We start from the raw sequence: 20260 nt of genomic DNA, 5'->3' as shown, positions 1-20260 counted from the left end.
AAGTAATAACTTCGATTCTATCATTGATCGAGCTATACACGTTTGTTTTGTTGACTTTCATTAACAACAGCTCTACCAATAGTAAATATATAGCAACTCGCAGAGTTGGACTCCTTCATGTTCAATATCTAATTCACATCACAATATCATTCCAGTACTACAAGATATTTTGTAAAGTGTAATCTATAGGTTGGGGTATATTTCAAATACCTAAGAACTATGTCAAAGCCTTCCAATAATCATGCTTGGATTACTTGTGAATTTACTAAATTTATACATAGCAAATCTAGTGCAATTTGTGATATACATTAGACTGCCTATATCCTGTGAATACTGTGAATACTTTAATTGTGATACACATTCACCCATACTTATAACTAAGTGTAAACCTGTGTCAATAGGGGTTTCCGCAGAACTTTCCTCAAGTGCATTAAACCTTTTAAGTATACTCTTAATGTAGTGAGATTGAGAAAGTACAGTTTCTTTTGATGTTCTAGAGATCTTAACCCCTAATATTATATCTGCGATTTCAGATGAAAATGTTTCGTTAACATTCTCTTGGTATTTAGTATTATTTCATGACTGTTGCTCATTATCAACATGTCATCTACATATAGATATATAATCACATAGGCTTTCAGTGTATGTTTTATGTATACTCACGTGTTGCACTCGTTTATCTTAGATCCATTATACAACATCATCTTATCAAACTTTTGGTGCCATTATTTATTAGCTTATTTCAATTTATACAAGGACTCAACGAGTTTACAGACATTTTATTCGCGATTTGAATAAATGAACCCTTCGGGTCGTTCCAAGTATATCTCTTCTTCAACTCATCATTTAGAAATGCTGTTTTTATATCTATTTGATAAATCTCAAACTATGTAATGCTGCAATTGCAGCTAATGACCTTATCGAAGTGATTCTAGTCACAGGTCAGTAGGTATCAAAGAAGTCAAGTCATTCATTTTATCTGTATCACTTGACAACCAATCTAGCCTTATATTAGTCAATGGGCCCATCAGATTTTAGTTTCTTTTTGAAAATTCATTTACACCCTAAATGCTTAGTTCCAAGGAATGGGAGTAAATCAACCAATTTCAAAGTACGATTTTACATTATAGAATCTATCTCACTATCGATAGCTTCTTTCCAATGCGGTACTTCTGATGTGGACATTGTTTTATTGAAAGTCTTTAGATCATTTTCTACCATGTAGATTAGAAATTTTGGGCCAAAAAAATAGATGTTCTAGCCCTTTTACTACGCCTTGTTTCTTTCTTATTTGAAGTACCATTTGCAGTTTCATAAATTCTTTTATTTGAATTTGCATTTTCCTTATCTTTACATAGAAAAACATTCTCAAAGAATGATGCATTTCTCGATTCAATTATGGTTCCATCACATACATCTAGAATTTTAGATTTATGTACAAGGAAATGATATGCACTTTTATTATTGGTTTATCCAATAAATATTCATTCAATCGTCTTAGTTTTCACTTGTTTAGGTTTAAGAACTTCAACCTTAGCCAAAAATCCCCATGATTTCAAGTATTAATAGGACGGAGGAAGACATTTTTAAAGTTCATATGGAGTTTCTTCCATTATCTTAAGAGATATCCTATTAAAAATACTATTTGCCAAAAGAGTAGCCTCCCCCCACAATTTCTGGGTAGACTCGAACTTAACAACATTGAGCTCATCATCCTTTAATGGTTTGATTTTTACGTTCAATAAAACATTCAATTAGGTAAGGTGACATTGCTTGATGAATGATTCCATGCTCGGAACAATATTCTTGAAATGATGCCCGTTTTTCCACTTCTATCATTACGAATATTCTTTTTTCGTTTACACAGTTGATTATCAACTTCCGTCTTATAATGTTTGAATGCATCTAAGGCTTCATCTTTACTTCGTAGTACAAAGACATAACAACACTTTGTACAATCATTTATGAAATTTATTAAGTATTTCTTACCACCTTTAGTTTGAACGAATTTCAGATCATATACATCGATATATATTAATTCTAAAGGTGTCATGTTCCTCCAAATCGAGTGAAAAGGTGTTTTAACTAACTTTGCTTTAACACATTCTTCGCATTTATGATTAGGATCAATCCTAAATGTCGAAATTAAACTTTGATTCACAAGTTTATGCATAGATTTGTAATTAATGTGTTCTAATCGATAATGCCATAAACAAGACAACTTAAGCATATAAACAAAATTGAAATTTTTATTCATAATGCTTTTTGGTACAATTGAAAGGACGTTCATTTTAAACATTTCTTCACTAAAATTACCCTTACTAATATACATATCACTTTTTCTAAGTAGGAACTTGTTCAACACAAATATAAGTTTAAAGTCATTGTTGCTAAGTAGATACCCTGAAACTAGGCTCTTAAGAATGCCCCAGCACATGGAGGACATTATTGGGGACTAGTTCTTCCTGAAAGTCATTTTCAATGTAATCTTTCCAAATCTTTCAACCTTCGAACTTGCAGAGTTCTCCTTTCAATTTATGATAGTTTGAGAACATGGTCTTATTTGCATAAATATGGTGGGTAGCACCAGTGTCAACCTACCAATCCATTGGATTAACAATCGTGTTGCATTCAGAAACAGCCACAGATAGACTCATACCTTGAACCCCTTCTTATAGGATGTCTCTTTCAATCACATTTGCTTGGGCAATCTACTTCGGCTTTTGACATTCATTTGAACGAAGTTCGGATTTTATGCAATTTTAAGAGTTGTTTTTAATCTTATTGATATCTTTGGAGTTGTCTCTTCTTGGTGTATCAACATTGATCTTAAGCTTCTTGTTGACGACTTTCGAACCAGTTTCAACAAAATTTTCTCCAAGTTGAACAATTGATTTTCTTTCGATTTTTCTATTGTCTTCTTCAATCTTCAAACAGATTATCAATTCTTCCAACTTCATCTCTTTGCATTTGTACTTGAAGTAGTTCTTGAAATCTCTTCAAAAAAGGAAGGAATTTTTCAATAATGACTGCAACTAGGAAGTTCCATCATTTTTTATTATATGCCATGAAATAGAACTTAAAGTTCTTGTACTTGACTTATCATGGTCTTGGAATCTATCATTTTGTAGTCCAAAAACTTGCAAACAATGAACTTCTTTATTTTGGCATCTTCGATCTTGTACTCCTTTTTCAATAAATCCCACAGATCTTGGCCGAGTCTTTCGAACGATATACACTTTAAAGTGTATTGTTCAAACTATTTAGTATATAGTTTTTGCAAAGGAAATCCGAGTGCTTCCATACATCTAAGGCAATAATCGATTCATGATTATTTTCTCCTTCTTGTACTGCATAAGTGGTTTCTTTTAAAAACTTTGTTAAATTCAAAGTAGTAAGATAGAACAATATTTTTGTTGCCATCTTTTGAAGTCCGCACCTCCAAGCCTTTTTGACTTTTCCCCATGTGGGAATGAGAGTTTGGCATTGGTACAGCTAAATGCGGAACCACATGGTTCGTGCCATTAATTGTTTCCCTAGAAGTAACCTTAATGGTGTTAATTTTTTTTTTTATACAAACAAAAGTTTAACGCAGAAAATGACAAGAAGTGAATAGCACATAAAGGCTTATTCCAAAGATGAGATATAATTTGTTTTCAACAAACAAACAATTTTGTCTTCAAATTGTTGATGATATGTGTATTGAAATAGTTGTTTGAAATTGAAAAAGGAATGGTAAAGTTTAATTTGCAAGACCACAATTAAACTTAATATGGAATAGAATACGAAAAGAAAGGAAGGAGAGTGAAAGATGAAAGAAAAACTCAAGACTAGTGATAAAATACTTTTTTCTTAAGACAAAATTGCTCCACAATAGTGCTAACGGATTAAGGTACTTGTCTCTCAAGATACAATGGATACAACTTGTGGTAGAAGCATTTCAAACCACGAGCAACAGTGAACTCGAACCTTTTTTCTTCTATCTACAAGAAAATAACTTCTTGAATAATTTTTGGAGAAATTTTGCAAGAAATTTTGATGTATGATTTAATGCAAAACGATATTGGATGCATAATAGACATCCAAAGGGTCGTATTTCTAGAAGATGAGAGGTTGTGAGTGAAGAAACATGCCCCAAAACTCAGCAACCTTCAAGAAGGGATGCATCCCTTGCTATCGCTAGCATGCCGCTTGCCTCTCGCTCGAGCTACAGTTATACATTTTCAACATAAATGTTTCGTCGCTCATTTGGCGTTAGCCTACAGCTTGAGCGACGATGTTGTCTCTTTTTCTTCTAAATCTCGCTCACAATTTCTCGTTCATCGAGGATCGGTTTTGAGATTTCAAATATATTATGATGCTCAAGTCGACGATTAGAACAAATTAGTCCATTGAATTTCAAAATTTGACTATTGAATCAAGTTTGAATACTTGGTCAAAGTTGACACAAAGTCACTTTCCTAGTTTATAATTAACTAACAGCCATGGTGATGCAAACCCGGTTAACACGGTCGCTATTGAATCCACAGTAATTGACACTAGATCCCAAGAACGCCCAAATACGACCAAGGTTTAGGATTTAATCTCCAAACATTGAACCAAGCAACCGAAGGTATATTAAACCAACGACCTCTTGATCACAAAGTCTCAAAATCTCACCCAAATTTGTGGACTTGAACTAATAAAATTATGAATCAAAGAACCCAACAAGAACGATGCTTGAACACCACAAGATTATTAGTCTTGATAAGTTCGCTTCATTCGATAGTAAACAAGAATAATTTTGAAGCAAAGCTTCGGAAGAAAATCCTTCAATAATTCATTATAAAAGTTGTCTACAATTGAAAATAAAGAAACTATTTATACTAACCTAATAAACCTAATTAAAAAAAAAAAACGGAAAAACAGACTTAAGATCTCAAAATATCAATTGGAATAAGAAGTCTACCAAAATTAAAACTCTCGCCAATTTGAAAATTTTTGTCTGGCAAAAACACGGTGCGGCCACATGGTACTTGAGGCTGCGGTCGCATGGCTGTATTGATTTCTGCCTTTTTAATCCCTGACTGCCCATGTGCGACCGCGTTGAATTCATGTTGTGCGGTCGCATGAGCCGTGGTTTTCTCTCCAAACATCAGCCGCTAGTATATATCTTCAACAGCCAACCAATTTTCTCCTCTTTTCTCCAAGCTGGTGATGCAAATACGTGAATATGTATCGTAACCTTGCAGCCTCCAATTAGTTGTTGTCCTAGCTGGAGTCTCTTTTAATGTGTATACTCAATTCTTTCAAAGCCGCCGCCTGTAATGTTCTGTATATATATAATAACAACAGCCCTCAAATATGTTTTTTTGTCTGCATGAATGTGTATAATAAATTAAATTCAGCATCTTAATTTAAGTTGCTCCCAAGCATTCCAGCATGTAACTTGGAATCAACCCCCTTGTAGAACTTGGTCTTAAGCTTCCTAATTCCAACTCTTTGGACTCCTTAGCTCAGTGATAGGATTGGCCAGATTTATCACTCCATTCGGTCTCCATGCCGATTTCTTGCAACTCCATTTCTCCACACTGTTTCGATCGTCAAGCCCTCCATTTATCTCTTCAATTAGCATGCCAACTCGATCCCTTGGAATCTCGTGGCTCGAACAAATATTTTCTTGGTCTCGTTGGCCCAAATGAAGCTCGAACTTAGCACTCGATCTCTCGCCATCAATCAATAAATATTTGGCGGTTTGGCGCCTATTTCGGATCACATCACTTGGCATTGGCACTCGCATTTTCTTTAGGTGCCGTTGTAGCATTACTTGCAGCTGCATTTATAACAAACCATAAGGTGAGGGCAGGAGTGGTGGTGGTAGCTGTTATCTTAGCTTTGGTTTCTTTTAGAGTCATCAGGGCAGTGCTCGGCTGAACACCGGTAGTGAGGTCTTGTCCTAGGGCGATAGTGGGCGGCTGTATGGCTATTGTTATTACATTTGGTAAGTGAATTACCTAAACGGTAATTGAATTTTGCAAAAAGTTTTCACGAGGTCACTGAATTTTAAAAATCACTCAATTTATCACTGAACTTTGCAAAATGTTTCCACGGGATTACTGAACTTTAAAAATCACCTCATTCATTACTGAACTTTACAAAAAATTTTAACGAGGTTACTGAACTTTGTAAAAGGTTCAGTGACAGTTGGGAAACCTTTTGTAAAGTTCAGTGAATAATTTTTAAAGTTCAATGATTCCGTGGAAACATTTTATAAAGTTCAGTGACCATTGGGTAATTCACTTTACATTTGGTTTTACAAAGCTACTAGGTTCCAGTTGTTTGGAGATTTGATTGACAATTTTACAAGTTTCATCTTTCCTAAATCTGTTGAAGAAAACTTGGATTATGTGATTGCCGGGTTTCCTAGATTTTCTTTTCCTGTCGAGACAATTATAAAATTAGACATTCGAGAATGAAAGCTTATTAAAAATTGTTCATCCTTCGAAATTTTCAGATTTCGGGATTTCACACCCAAAATCTGAAAATTTTGATGAGTTGAAAAGCATTTCCATGAGACATAATTATCTCAAGATATTAATAATTGTTACTTTCTAGAATGCGCAAAAATGGATAATTCTTTCTTCAACAAGTTTTTTATATTAGTAGTGACAAGTTATGTATAAAATACACTAAGATAGAAGTGGGAGATTATAAAGCACATACCGTAGAACTTATTGTATAATTTTTTTCATCAGTTGCAAAATCCAAATTTATTGTTTCTTTTGTATTAATATTAAAGTTACTATTATTTAGTTAAGTAATCGTTTCTCGTGAAATCGATAACCCAGATTCGTTTGTTCACTTTATACTTGCACGTGATCCTTACGCTTGCAAAACAAAATTTTCATAAAACAATAGGCCGATGTATTTTTGTTAAATTTAATGGTGGAAATTTCGACAACTTCAAATTTCATTGAACAATTGAAGATATTTTTCAAAGTTTGTTGAGTAATGAAAAATGCTTTCTTACGTGACAATTTGGTAAAGGCGTGATAGCCGTCACTTGCGCATTCTGTTAACTACGTCACCAATTTCGTTAAAGGTTTGAAACAAATATTATTTCAATACGTAACGTTTGATTAAATTTAATGATCAAAAGTCGGCATTTTAAATTTTAAACAAGACTCAATTCAGTGATTATGGGAACAATTAACTTAAGAAGAGGAAGATTAATCTGTTACCACTTGCCGTCACACACCGGACCCGGGCCTTGACATCGCCTTTGCTCACTCCGCGTGCCACCACATCCGATTGTTGCTACAATACCAAAAGAACGGGTGACCAACACCCTAACCGACCCTGGAGGGTCCACTTTTTTTGGAGATTTCTTTATACGGGTCCCACAACAATGTGTCTATCTGTCTATCCCTATATCAAAAATCTTCTTGCAGTTTAGCTTTTTTCCTAATAACAAGAACCTCATTGGCGTAGGACCGCAGGAGATCAATTTCGTCCTTCACCAATTGCATTTGAAAACAATTTTTTTTTTTTCTTTTGTCATGCTTTTAAGCTTTGTTTGTCTACTATTTTTCCACATTCTATCACATCATTTTTTCTATAGTACCCATTTTTAATTACATATTCTTCATTAAAATAATATTACACGTAAATTAAATATTTTTTCTTCTTTTTTAATCATACATTACAACATCAATCACTATTCCATAATATATTACTCACAAATAATAAGACACAAACAAGCATTCAATCCGAGTTATTCAAGTAAATGAGTCTTATGTTCCCACCTCTAAACGGACCTATCACTTAATATCGTAGCACAAAAATGCTAAATAGCATTATTCTTTTCAGTAACAGTCATCTTAGGTTTTTTATTCGAATTATTTTGTTTTGTTTTGTCTTCATTTATTGAGTATTTCAACCATTTTGCACCAAAAAACAGTAAAAATATTGTTGATTTTGCACAAATAATTTCAGAAATGAAAAAACACCATGAGAAGGTGATTTCAACAATTTTTATAGTTACTTCCTTCTATATTTCTACTTGACAGGATCCTAAGGAAAAGAATTTTGTTTCCACCGAGCTAAAACATTATTTCGATTGGTAAACCAAATCTTTTTCGGTGGAAGAACAAGAGTTCAACCTCTACCGTATTATTTGATTGGGTCACATTAAGTTGAGCTAAAAGAGTAACGATAAATTAACATCTATTAAGTAAGCTCTGAGTTGTAGAATACAAGTTAACTAGTATGATTCGACTCAATCCACTCTATGTCAATAACCCAAGTAGAAAGAACCCTTGGTTAGGCAAGAATATATATGTGTGGAGAGTGAAGATGACAAACAAATTACTGTCATTAATCTCAAAGTGCAAAAGATTGAACATAAGCATAAACTCTCTCGTTTTCTAGAGCCCACATTTGACTAGTCAAGTCGTTGCAGATATCAGTATTTGGAAATGCAAGAACTTCCAAGAAATTCTAAGAGGATCAAGTCCAGGTAGCATAACTTGTCAACCATGAGACTAGGTTTCAACCATCAGATCTGGACCAGATGAATCTGATGAAGATTTGTTAGACAGACCGAACTGTGTTGAAAAGTATATCATTTATAACCTAAAGAGTGGGATAAATCGGGATCAGTAGAACCCAAAAGTCCAATTAAAATCTCTGAACTTGTAAGAAAAAGGGTAAAATGATGTAAAGGAGGCAGTTTACTTGTGACATCAAACCATGAATCTGCTCAACGTTTATCTTTGCACTATCACGAGTAATCTTGGCAAGTTGGGATTCTTCCTGAAATAGATAATTATCGGTAGGGGAAAATGTCAAAGAAAGCAAAAGGATAGGAAAGATTTTTGCATTGCATACACATTTATACATTTGCTTAAAAATGTTCATTCCTGATGGGCTGATAGAAGATGGGGCACTGCACAGTTATATTTCTAAAGCAAGATGTGGTGAAAATAGGACAAGCCAATCTGTAAAGTTTGACCTCTATGTCCAGAATGATTTGAGATTGACAAACATATACATTGGCTGGAATTTTATTGTGAATTAATTGTATTTATCACCTGGACAAGCAAAAAAAATCGCCCAAGAAACCTATTTGAGCAATTTCCATCCTTGAGTCCACTAAGATCCAGAAATCTCATTTAATAGTTAATAAGAATGTTAAACTTAAAAGCTGTTGCTTGGCAGCGTAAATGCAGCATTTGCTTCTTGTAGCAATAAATCCTTACTGTTGAATGTCAATAATGCATTCAAGCAAGAGATTCAAGACTTATGAATTATGAGAGCAGAACGAGATCCACTGAAATAAGGAACATATCAAATTTGCTCACTTGAGAATCCAATGAGAGCAATAATAAATATAGGGCCAAAAGTTTGAATTTTGCAAGGCTGAATATCCTGAAATATGGTCCGTATAATATAAAACAATTACCAGTATTGTAAAATTTACAAATTGCATGTGAAACTTATCTTGTAACAACAAGGATGGATACACGTTGCAACTTATTTCTTTGATCTAAAATAGTAAATATTTTACATGCAACTACTCGAGTCACAAGACAGCTACATGTAATCACTAGTTTTTCCTATTGATTCTAATTTAACTTGAATTACGTGAAAACAACTAGCTCACAGAAATAGACCAATCACCATTATATGGGAAGAGAGGTAGCATGATTTTACTGACTGGAAGAACTAGCAATGCCCAAAAACCCCAAAACAAAATGAGAAAGCACTTCTTAATGTCAATTTAAACGGCTCTTCATCCTTCAATAGAATTCTCTCTGAAGAATGATTAATCGCAAAGTCCCAGAAAAAAATAAGCTGATCCTTGTAGTTACGAGAACTATTCTCTACATTAAAAGTTGATAGCAATCTTCCTTTAATATTTCCAGGAAAAACATGGCGAAACTTCTTGTTCTACATTAACAACATTCACTGATCAATAGACTCGAAAACAATTCTTGCATGAAGAGAATTGCGAACTACAAAAGAATTAAACAGAGAAGAGCTTAACATATAAAAGAATACAGAAATGCAAATAGAAATCCACCTAAGGGCAGATAGTCTACTGTGAGAAAGGAAGCAAAAGTTATAGCTGAACATTACACTGACCTCTTTCTTCTTTTGAGCAGGTGATATCAAGGGTCCAAAGTGTGAATGAGCCAACTGATTTTCAGCATGCTCCAGTTTTTCAGATGCATTAAACATACAGAATTTACTCAACAATAGACATCACCGATAGCAATTTTTGAAGAAAACCTATTACAGCAATGCTAACATGACAGGCTTGTTGTCAAAACAATTGATGGTCAAAAGTAATCAAGCTCTTGCAATATTAGCAAGGAAATCTCCTAAATCTGAGATTTGAACAGCAACATAGTCCCCGTTACCAAGCAAAGGAGGAGGAGAAGAAAGGGTGTTCACCCAATATTTATTCCACAGAAGATCCAAGAATTTACAATCAAGAGATGACTTGAAACATGTAATATCCAATGCATAATACTGCAAGACATAATGAGATTAAACTAAGAGAGCAAAAAGAGTTTGAGAACAATACATTTCTCACAAGTCATCACGTGCTTACAGTACATACCGAAGACTTCAATTTTGTTCAAGGGAATTGTCCGACACACAGAGACAGGCTCATCTAGAGGCTTGTATCCTTCTGGGTATGTCTTGAAAGCACGAATATGAACTTTACCAGCTGAAACAGTCCTGGTTGGATCAATAACAACTGCTAGGAAGGGCTCCTGAAATTTCTGGTTAAGCATTTGTGTGGAAACATCAATGCCAGAAAGCCAACATCCACATCCAGGATGGGAATGGTACTACCCAACAGCATTCTCCAATCAACCTGCCTTCAGCCACAAAATTCAATGTAAGACAATAACCTCAAAAAAGCATACTTAGAGAAATAACACAACACTAAGGAGAACAAAACCTAGATAGAGATAAATAAATTTTAGACAAAAGAGAATTTAATTGGTAATAAGTGTGATGCAGACGAATGATTTGATTTCCACTTTCAGGTTAAAAAAAGGTAAACCAATGACTTGATGTTGTGCTACTAAATTTCACTGCCAGATAGCTTATCACCATTCAAATAAAATAAAGAGAGAGGGCTACTTAGGAATTATTAGAAAAAAGCACCAAAATCAGAGTATACAAAGTAATAATTGAAGCGGATGACCTGGTAACACCATCTAGAGTAAAGAACTTTGCAATTTTGAATTATGTATTCAACTTTCCCAGGTCTTCATCCTTCTAGATTGTCCTTCATGACACAGTTTGCTGTCTAACTATTCTCACTCTTCTTTAAGAAAATATTGTTTGACGTCAAAGTAGACAAGAAAAGAATCCTGTAGACAATCTAACCGACATTAATCTTGTAAAATTTTAGAAGAAAAGACTAAATCTTTTTATATACAAAAGAGAAAGGCCAATAATTTTCTTTAAACAAACATTGTTTTACATGTAAAACTAATTTTCAGTGCATATAGACTAGTTGCAAACCAGCTGCAACTTGTACTTTAAAACAATGAACATAAATCATAAAATACTTAAGAGATGTATATCATGAAGTGAAGTGCTCAAATTTTAAGTCATAAGTTACATGGATTTCCTAATTGCTAAATGCATATTAAGAATACTTCGAATAAATTATATAATGCATTCAAAATTTATCCCTAAGGAATTTTAGAACACTACTGGACATTTCGGTATTAATATTTAAGATATGGATAAAATTATAGTCCAGAAAATCTCATAATAAGAAATTAGTAATTTATTGAACATGGATTTTGAAAGCATTGATGGCAATGAAATGTCAAACCATTAAGACGAGATTCGTTATCAGTTTTCAGAGTCGTCTCTCAAAAGTATCTACCGAAAAAAGTTGCCTTGAAAAAACCAGCTCTCAGAAGAATGAATAAATATGGATATAAATGCAAAAGAAATAATAAACCTCTAAATTTAGTAATTTATCAGTTAAAACATAAAAACCTTAATGGAAATCTCAAATTCTTTTTAATTCTAGAGCTCTATAATCTACAAGGATTGAGGTACAAGTACTCTATGCTTTGAAAGCAGTTTCTTGTTTTAAATTTCCTTTAGGACGTGACACAATCCAATCACGAGGTGCTTCTTCAACATCTGTTAAGTACTTTACACTTCAAAAATTATACCTCATTAACAATTTCCTCCAGGACTAGCAGAAAACAACCCCTTCCCCGGGATAGAAGAAAAAGGGCATTAACTGTCTATTTGTAAATGAATATTGCAAAGTGAATAAATTTTTCTGCACACCAAAAATTTCTCCATATGATGACTTTCTAACAATTTGACAGAAACACAGCTACAATTGCTCCTAAATAATTATGTAACTTTTCATATAAACAACCCATAAAATTTTCTATAAAAATCCCTTAACTCTTGAGCATTAGTAGCCAGAATTCCATCAATCACAGTGCAATAAATAATAATTATTATTATTATATTATCCAGCACAATTTCATTTAATACATAAATTCAAAAAGCCAAAAACCTGCTTGTTGGTCTGTGAATAATCAATCATGTACTCATAGGCATCAGCCACGGCGTTCACCCTAGTTTCGGTCCCCTCAACGGGGAGGGCAAGAGAGTCCATAACAATAATAGTGTTGCCATCGGTCTTCCCTTGCATGAGTCCCACAACCTCAATGTTGCCACCGGAGCGGGCATGGACGACCATCTTCAGGAGGGCTAGTGCAGAGACCTTCACGCGTTTGAAATAGTGTGGATCGTTGGCACACGGCTTTTCTTGCTGGAAATTAGAATATTGCGTCCGGCGCGGAAGAGTTGTCGGCGGCGGCAGTAGTGGTCACTATGTTGTTTTCCAATTCCCAAGTTAGACGGGCAATCGCCGCCGAAGAGAAGGGATCCATTGTGAATGGGTTCTTTAACACAAATTCCCAGTTGAAGATGCATTTCGAAAGTTAATATTTTGGATATATATTATTTACTTAATTTGAGGGCTTGATTCACGTTTCCTAATAATTTGATAACCAAATAACAGTTTATTAATAGTTAAAGGCCCGAATTGATGTTTTGTATGAGATTGATGATCAAATCACTGTTATCTAATAGTTTGAGGACTCATTTGCAATTTCAATATAATTTGACAACCAAATTACTGTTTTCTATTAGTTGGGGACTGAATTAATGTTTCCTGATAATTGGAGGACTCTTTTGCTGTTTCCTTATAGATGGAGGATCGATTTTCTATTACTTCATAGTTGTATGTGCAAATTGCTGTTTAATAACAGTTAGAGGGCTGGTTTGATGTTTGCAATTAGTTTGATTACCAAATCACTGGTTTCAAATAGTTGGAGGACTAATTGTTATTGTATGACCAAATTGCTGTATACTAAGAGTAAGAGAGCTGGTTTGATTTTTCTAACGAGCTCGATGACCAAATCAATGTTTTGTAATAGATAGAGGGTCCTTTACTTTTCCATAGAGTTGGATGACTAAATTACTTTTTTCTAATAGTTGGAGGACCAGATCACTGCTTTTTGTCAATCGGAGGATTTTTTTTGTTTCTAAATTGGGGGACTGATTTTGTTTGTGAAAATTAGTTGGATAACCTAATTGCTGTTAATTTAGTTTTATAATTTCTAATAATTTGATGACCAAATAATCGTTTTCTAATTATTATGAGGGCTCATTTTTGTTTCAATATAGTTGGATGAACATATTTAAATATCATTAAAATTGAAGGATGAAATTAAAGTTAAATAATAGTTCCATGACTAAACTGATATTTCCTAAACAGTAAGGACTAAATTACTTTTAGACTATAGTTGGATGACCAAATTGAGGTTTACTTAAAGTTGAAGAATGAAATTGCTTTTAAATTATCGTTGAATGACACAATTGAAGTTTCCTCAAAGTTGAAGGATGAAATTAATGTAAAGCAAGACTAATTTGGTATTTCCGCAAAACTGGAGGACTAAATTGCTTCTGAGGTATAGTAAGATGACCCAATTGAAGTTTTGACAAAGTTGAAAGATGATATTAATGTTAAAAATAGTAGAATGACTAAATGTAGATTTACTCAAACCCGAAGGACTAAATTGCTTTCAAGGTATAGATTGAAGACTAAATTGAAGTTTCCTGGAAGTAGAAGGATGAAACTCATGTTAATCAATAGTTGAATGACTGAATTACTATTTCCTTCAAGCGGAGGAACTAAATTGCATTTTTATTTTTTTTAATTTTTTTTTTAAGTATAGTTGGATTATCCAATTGAAATTTTCCTAAAATTGAAAGATGAAATTAGTGTTAAACAATAGATATATGACTAAAATTGCTATAACCTTAAACTTGAAGGACTTAATTCATAAGAAAGTATATATGGATGATCGAATTGAAGATTTCGAGAAGTTGAAGGATTAAATTAATGTTAACGAATAGCTGAATGACTAAATTCTTATTTCTTGAAACTGAAGGACTAAATTGCTTTTAATGTATAGTTTGATGACCCAATTGAAGTTTCCCAAAAGTGGAAGGTCAAAATTACTGTAAATTAATAGTAAATGACTCAATTCGTATATCCTTAAATCTGAAGACTAATTTGCTTTGGAAGTATAATTAAATGACCTAATAGAAGTTTCCACAAAGTTAAAGGATGAAATAAGTGTTAATGAATAGAATGACTAAATTCGTGTTTCCTTAAACATGAAGGACTAAATTGCTTTGGAAGTATAGTTTGATGAACCAATTGAAGGTTTCGCAAAGTTGAAGGATGAAATTATCGTTAATGAATAGTGGAATGACTCAGTTCGTATTTCCTTCAACCTGAAGGACTAAATTGCTTTGGAAGTATAGTTGATTACCTAATAGAAGTTTCTCAAAGTTGAAGGACGAAATAAGTGTTAATAAATAGTTGAATGACTAAATTCTTGTTTCCTTAAACCTGAAGGACTAAATTGCTTTGGAAGTATAGTTAGATGACCCAATTGAAGTTTTCGCAAAGTTGAAGGATGAAATTATTGTTAATGAATAGATGAATGACTCAGTTCGTATTTCCTTTAACCTAAAGTACTAAATTGCTTTGGAAGTATAGTTGGATGACCCAATTGAAGTTTTCCCAAAGTTGATGGATGAAATTAATGTTAATCAGTAGTTGAATGACTCAATTCGTCTATCCTTAAACCATGAGCACTAAAATTACTTTGGAAGTATAGTTGGATGACCAAATTGAAGTTTTCCCAAAGTTGAAGGATGAAATTAAAGTTAATCAATAGTTGAATGACTCAATTCGTATATCCTTAAACCTTAAGGAATAAATTGCTTTCGAAGTATAGTTGGATGACCAAATTGAAGTTTTCCCAAAGGAGAAGGATGAAATTAATTTTAGTCATTAGTTGAATGACTATATTCCTATTTCCTTAAACATGAAGGATTAAATTGCTTTTACAGTATAGTTTTTGACCCAATTGAAGTTTCTTTAAAGTTGAAGGACTAAATTCCTTTTATACTATAGTTGGATGACCTAATTGAAGTTTTCTTATAATAAAGCATGAAATTGCTTTTATTATATAGTTGGATGACCCAATTGAAGTTCCCTAAGAGTTTAAAGAGTAAATCGCTTTTAGGGTCCGTTTGATTGTAAAGATGGAATTGAATTGCCTAGAAAACGAATTTTAGGAAATTGAATTGTCTAGAAATTATTTTCTTGGAAATTGTAAATTATTGTGTTTGATTGGTATAATTTTTCACGTGAAAAATGTTGAAATAAAAGTGTTTTTTTATGTTCGCTTGGCTTTATTTTATATGAAAATTTTCAATTAAAGGGGTAGAATTTATTGGTATTGGGAATGAAATTTGTTCCTATTGCCAAAACAAAAAGAAAATTCAAAAAAATCATCTATCTTTTGGTGTTCGTCTGGCATTATTTTATATTAAAATTGTCAATTAAAAGGAAATATTTTTTTACAAAAATTCTTAAAATTTGTTTCCATTGCAAAAAAAAAAAAATAATAATAATAATAATAATAAATAAATAAATAATGCTAATTCCTTGAATTCATGAAAATTGGCTTATGTGGCACCAAAGATAGAATTTCATTTCCGGGGAAAAAAGGTGTAAAACAAAGTTAAATTGGAAGGTGGAATTCCAATTCCATTTTTCATTGAATTCCACCTCCAATCAAATACACCCTTAGTTTATAGTTGGATGACTTAATTCGAGTTTCTGAATAGTTGAATAATGAATTTCCAAATTAGGTAATCCAAAATTTAATTGGTCACCCAACCACTAATAAAACTGCAATTTCATTTTCTGTCTAACTATTGTCAAACTACAAATTAGTCCTCACACTTTTGAGAAGCAAAAATTTGTCATCTATCTTTTATACTGAAACAGCAAAATAGTCCTCCATTTATTTGGTAATAACATGTGGTCATCAAATAACAAAAAAGTCAATTCATCCTCCAATTATTAGTAAACAGCAATTTGGTCAAACATTTTTTATTGAACAGTGAAATAGTCTTCCATCTATTAGAAAATTGTGTATTGGTCATCAGATTAATTTATAACATCAACCCAGCCGTCCAATTATTATAAAAGAACAATTTGTCATATAAATAACTTCTACCTGCAAATCAGTTTTTCAAATTATAAATAATAGCAAAATAGTCCTCCAGCTATTAGAAAACTTTTGATTTTGCCATCGGAATAATTTAAAACATCAATGCAGTCCTCTATCTATTACTCAATAGCAATTTGGTCATCCAAATAACTTCATACGGCACATCAGTCCTCTAACTATAAGAAATCAGAAATTAGTCCTCCAACTAACAAAAAACTGCGATTTGGTCATCAATCTTTTTTGAAAACATCAAACTGCCATTTGGTTCAAACAGTCTATTTAGTCACATAATTTATAATTTTGGAGATTTGACGAAAAAAATTTAGTATTATAACTAATATTTTTACTTGAAATTTATGAAGTATCTAAAACGCCCTTTTCAACGTCGCATGCACAACACAAACCAATTCCTCCCAGTAAAGTCATTTACGTGAAATTGTTCAATCGTGCAAGTGTTTAAACCCTTAACCCCACTCAGTCATCTTCTCCCAGAACTCCACCACGACCATCATGGCTTCCATCTGAGACGGCAGCTCAAATTGGTAGGCCTCGACTCCCTACACAGGCTGAAATCGGCAAAACCATCGTTCTTCTTAATTTCGCCTTCGCCGAACTTCTCATTGCCTGCTCGATTGGCCTTGCAATACTATTATCATCTCTCAAGCCATTCGCTCCCAGATCTCCGTTCAGTCAGCAATTGAGTCCATAACAATAATAGTATCATCATCGGTCTTCGTAGTAGAATATTTTGTCCAATGCAGCGGAGCAGCAGTGGTGGCGACTATGTTGTTTTCCAGTTCCCAAGTTTGACGGGCAATCGCCACACCGGAGAATGGATCCATTGTTAAAGGGATCTTTTGGACAAGGATGAAGTTGGAGTGTTTGTTTTGATTTTAGGAGGAAAAAAGGGATTTGGGAAGGAAACAAGAATTCTTTTGAAATGCCTTTCGAAAATGATAAATAGAAGGTTTTCAAAAGAAAGAGAAAAATAATAAAAATGGGATTTAATTTATCGATATTTACGAGAATTTGCGCATAAATTTAAGTTGGTAATTAACCGTGTTTTTTTTTTTTTTTAAGGGCGTCATCATTGATCGCTTGATTGCCATATGATCTAACATGATATTTATTAAGTGGGTCAAACATTGTTAACTCGATTTTCATGCATATCTAATCTTGTTCCGGATGTTATTTATCTATTTAAGACTACTTTTCTATTTGTGAGCTCGTGATCAAGAGATTCAAGACACTATGTTCAATTAACATATGTCACATCACACTCTACGTTAATTTTACCAAATCTTTTTCGGTGGAAGAACAAGAGTTCAACCTCTACCGTATTATTTGATTGGGTCACATTAAGTTGAGCTAAAAGAGTAACGATAAATTAACATCTATTAAGTAAGCTCTGAGTTGTAGAATACAAGTTAACTAGTATGATTCGACTCAATCCACTCTATGTCAATAACCCAAGTAGAAAGAACCCTTGGTTAGGCAAGAATATATATGTGTGGAGAGTGAAGATGACAAACAAATTACTGTCATTAATCTCAAAGTGCAAAAGATTGAACATAAGCATAAACTCTCTCGTTTTCTAGAGCCCACATTTGACTAGTCAAGTCGTTGCAGATATCAGTATTTGGAAATGCAAGAACTTCCAAGAAATTCTAAGAGGATCAAGTCCAGGTAGCATAACTTGTCAACCATGAGACTAGGTTTCAACCATCAGATCTGGACCAGATGAATCTGATGAAGATTTGTTAGACAGACCGAACTGTGTTGAAAAGTATATCATTTATAACCTAAAGAGTGGGATAAATCGGGATCAGTAGAACCCAAAAGTCCAATTAAAATCTCTGAACTAGTAAGAAAAAGGGTAAAATGATGTAAAGGAGGCAGTTTACTTGTGACATCAAACCATGAATCTGCTCAACGTTTATCTTTGCACTATCACGAGTAATCTTGGCAAGTTGGGATTCTTCCTGAAATAGATAATTATCGGTAGGGGAAAATGTCAAAGAAAGCAAAAGGATAGGAAAGATTTTTGCATTGCATACACATTTATACATTTGCTTATAAATGTTCATTCCTGATGGGCTGATAGAAGATGGGGCACTGCACAGTTATATTTCTAAAGCAAGATGTGGTGAAAATAGGACAAGCCAATCTGTAAAGTTTGACCTCTATGTCCTGGATGATTTGAGATTGACAAACATATACATTGGCTGGAATTTTATTGTGAAGTAATTGTATTTATCACCTGGACAAGCAAAAAAAATTGCCCAAGAAACCTAGTTGAGCAATTTCCATCCTTGAGTCCACTAAGATCCAGAAATCTCATTTAATAGTTAATAAGAATTTTAAACTTAAAAGTTGTTGCTTGGCAGCGTAAATGCAGCATTTGCGTCTTGCTAGCAATAAATCCTTACTGTTAAATGTCAACAATGCATACAAGCAAGAGATTCAAGACTTATGAATTATGAGAGTAGAACGAGATCCACTGAAATAAGGAACATATCAAATTTGCTCACTCGAGAATCCATTGAGAGCAATAATAAATATATGGCCAAAAGTTTGAATTTCGCAAGGCTGAATATCCTGAAATATGGTCCATATAATATAAAACAATTACCAGTATTGTAAAATTTACAAATTGCATGTGAAACTTATCTTGTAACAACAAGGATGGCTACATGTTGCAACTTATTTCTTTGATCTAAAATAGTAAATACTTTACATGCAACTACTCGAGTCACAAGACAGCTACATGTAATCACTAGTTTTTCCTATTGATTCTAATTTAGTTTGAATTATGTGAAAACAACTAGCTCACAGAAATAGACCAATCACCATTATGTGGGAAGAGAGGTAGCATGATTTTACTGACTGGAAGAACTAGCAATGCCCAAAAACCCCAAAACAAAATGAGAAAGCACTTCTTAATGTCAATTTAAACGGCTCTTCATCCTTCAATAGAATTCTCTCTGAAGAATGATTAATTGCAAAGTCCCAGAAAAAATAAGCTGATCCTTGTAGTTAAGAGAACTATTCTCTACATTTAAAAATTGATAGCAATCTTCCTTCAATATTTCCAGGAAAAACATGGAGAATCTTCTTGTTCTACATTAACAACATTCACTGATCAATAGACTCGAAAACAATTCTTGCATGAAGAGAATTGCGAACTACAAAAGAATTAAACAGAGAAGAGCTTAACATATAAAAGAATACAGAAATGCAAATAGCAATCTCCATCTAAGGGCAGATAGTCTACTGTGAGAAAGGAAGAAAAAGTTATAGCTGAACATTACAATGACCTCTTTCTTCTTTTGAGCAGGTGCTATCAAGGGTCCAAAGCGTGAATGAGCCAACTAATTTTCAGCGTGATCCAGTTTTTCAGATGCATAAAATCAGATGCATTAAACATACAGAATTTACTCGACAATAGACATCACTGATAGCAATTTTTGAAGAAAACCTATTATAACATGACAGGCTTGTTGTCAAAACAATTGATGGTCAAAACTAATAAAGCTCTCGCAATATTAGCAAGGAAATTACCTAAATCTGAGATTTGAACAGCAACATAGTCCCCATTACCAAGCAAAGGAGGA

General features: G+C 33.3%; 1 long non-coding RNA gene and 1 pseudogene across 1 annotated transcript; both read right to left on the bottom strand.

The window, feature by feature from the left end:
• Nucleotides 1-8335: 8335 nt before the first annotated feature.
• Nucleotides 8336-12970, bottom strand: LOC111378154 (annotated as a pseudogene).
• Nucleotides 12971-18170: 5200 nt separating this feature from the next.
• LOC111378153 lies at nt 18171-18820 on the bottom strand. Its single transcript, XR_002699820.1, has 2 exons — nt 18551-18820; nt 18171-18448 (listed from the first exon to the last, which is right to left on the bottom strand). It is a non-coding gene; the product is annotated as an uncharacterized LOC111378153 (long non-coding RNA).
• Nucleotides 18821-20260: the final 1440 nt, after the last annotated feature.

The sequence above is a fragment of the Olea europaea genome, unplaced genomic scaffold (genome assembly GCF_002742605.1).
Source record: "Olea europaea var. sylvestris unplaced genomic scaffold, O_europaea_v1 scaffold1778, whole genome shotgun sequence".
Taxonomy (NCBI): Eukaryota; Viridiplantae; Streptophyta; class Magnoliopsida; order Lamiales; family Oleaceae; genus Olea; species Olea europaea.
Note: the sequence above shows the minus strand (reverse complement) of the source record. Positions and strands in the feature narration are given on the sequence as shown.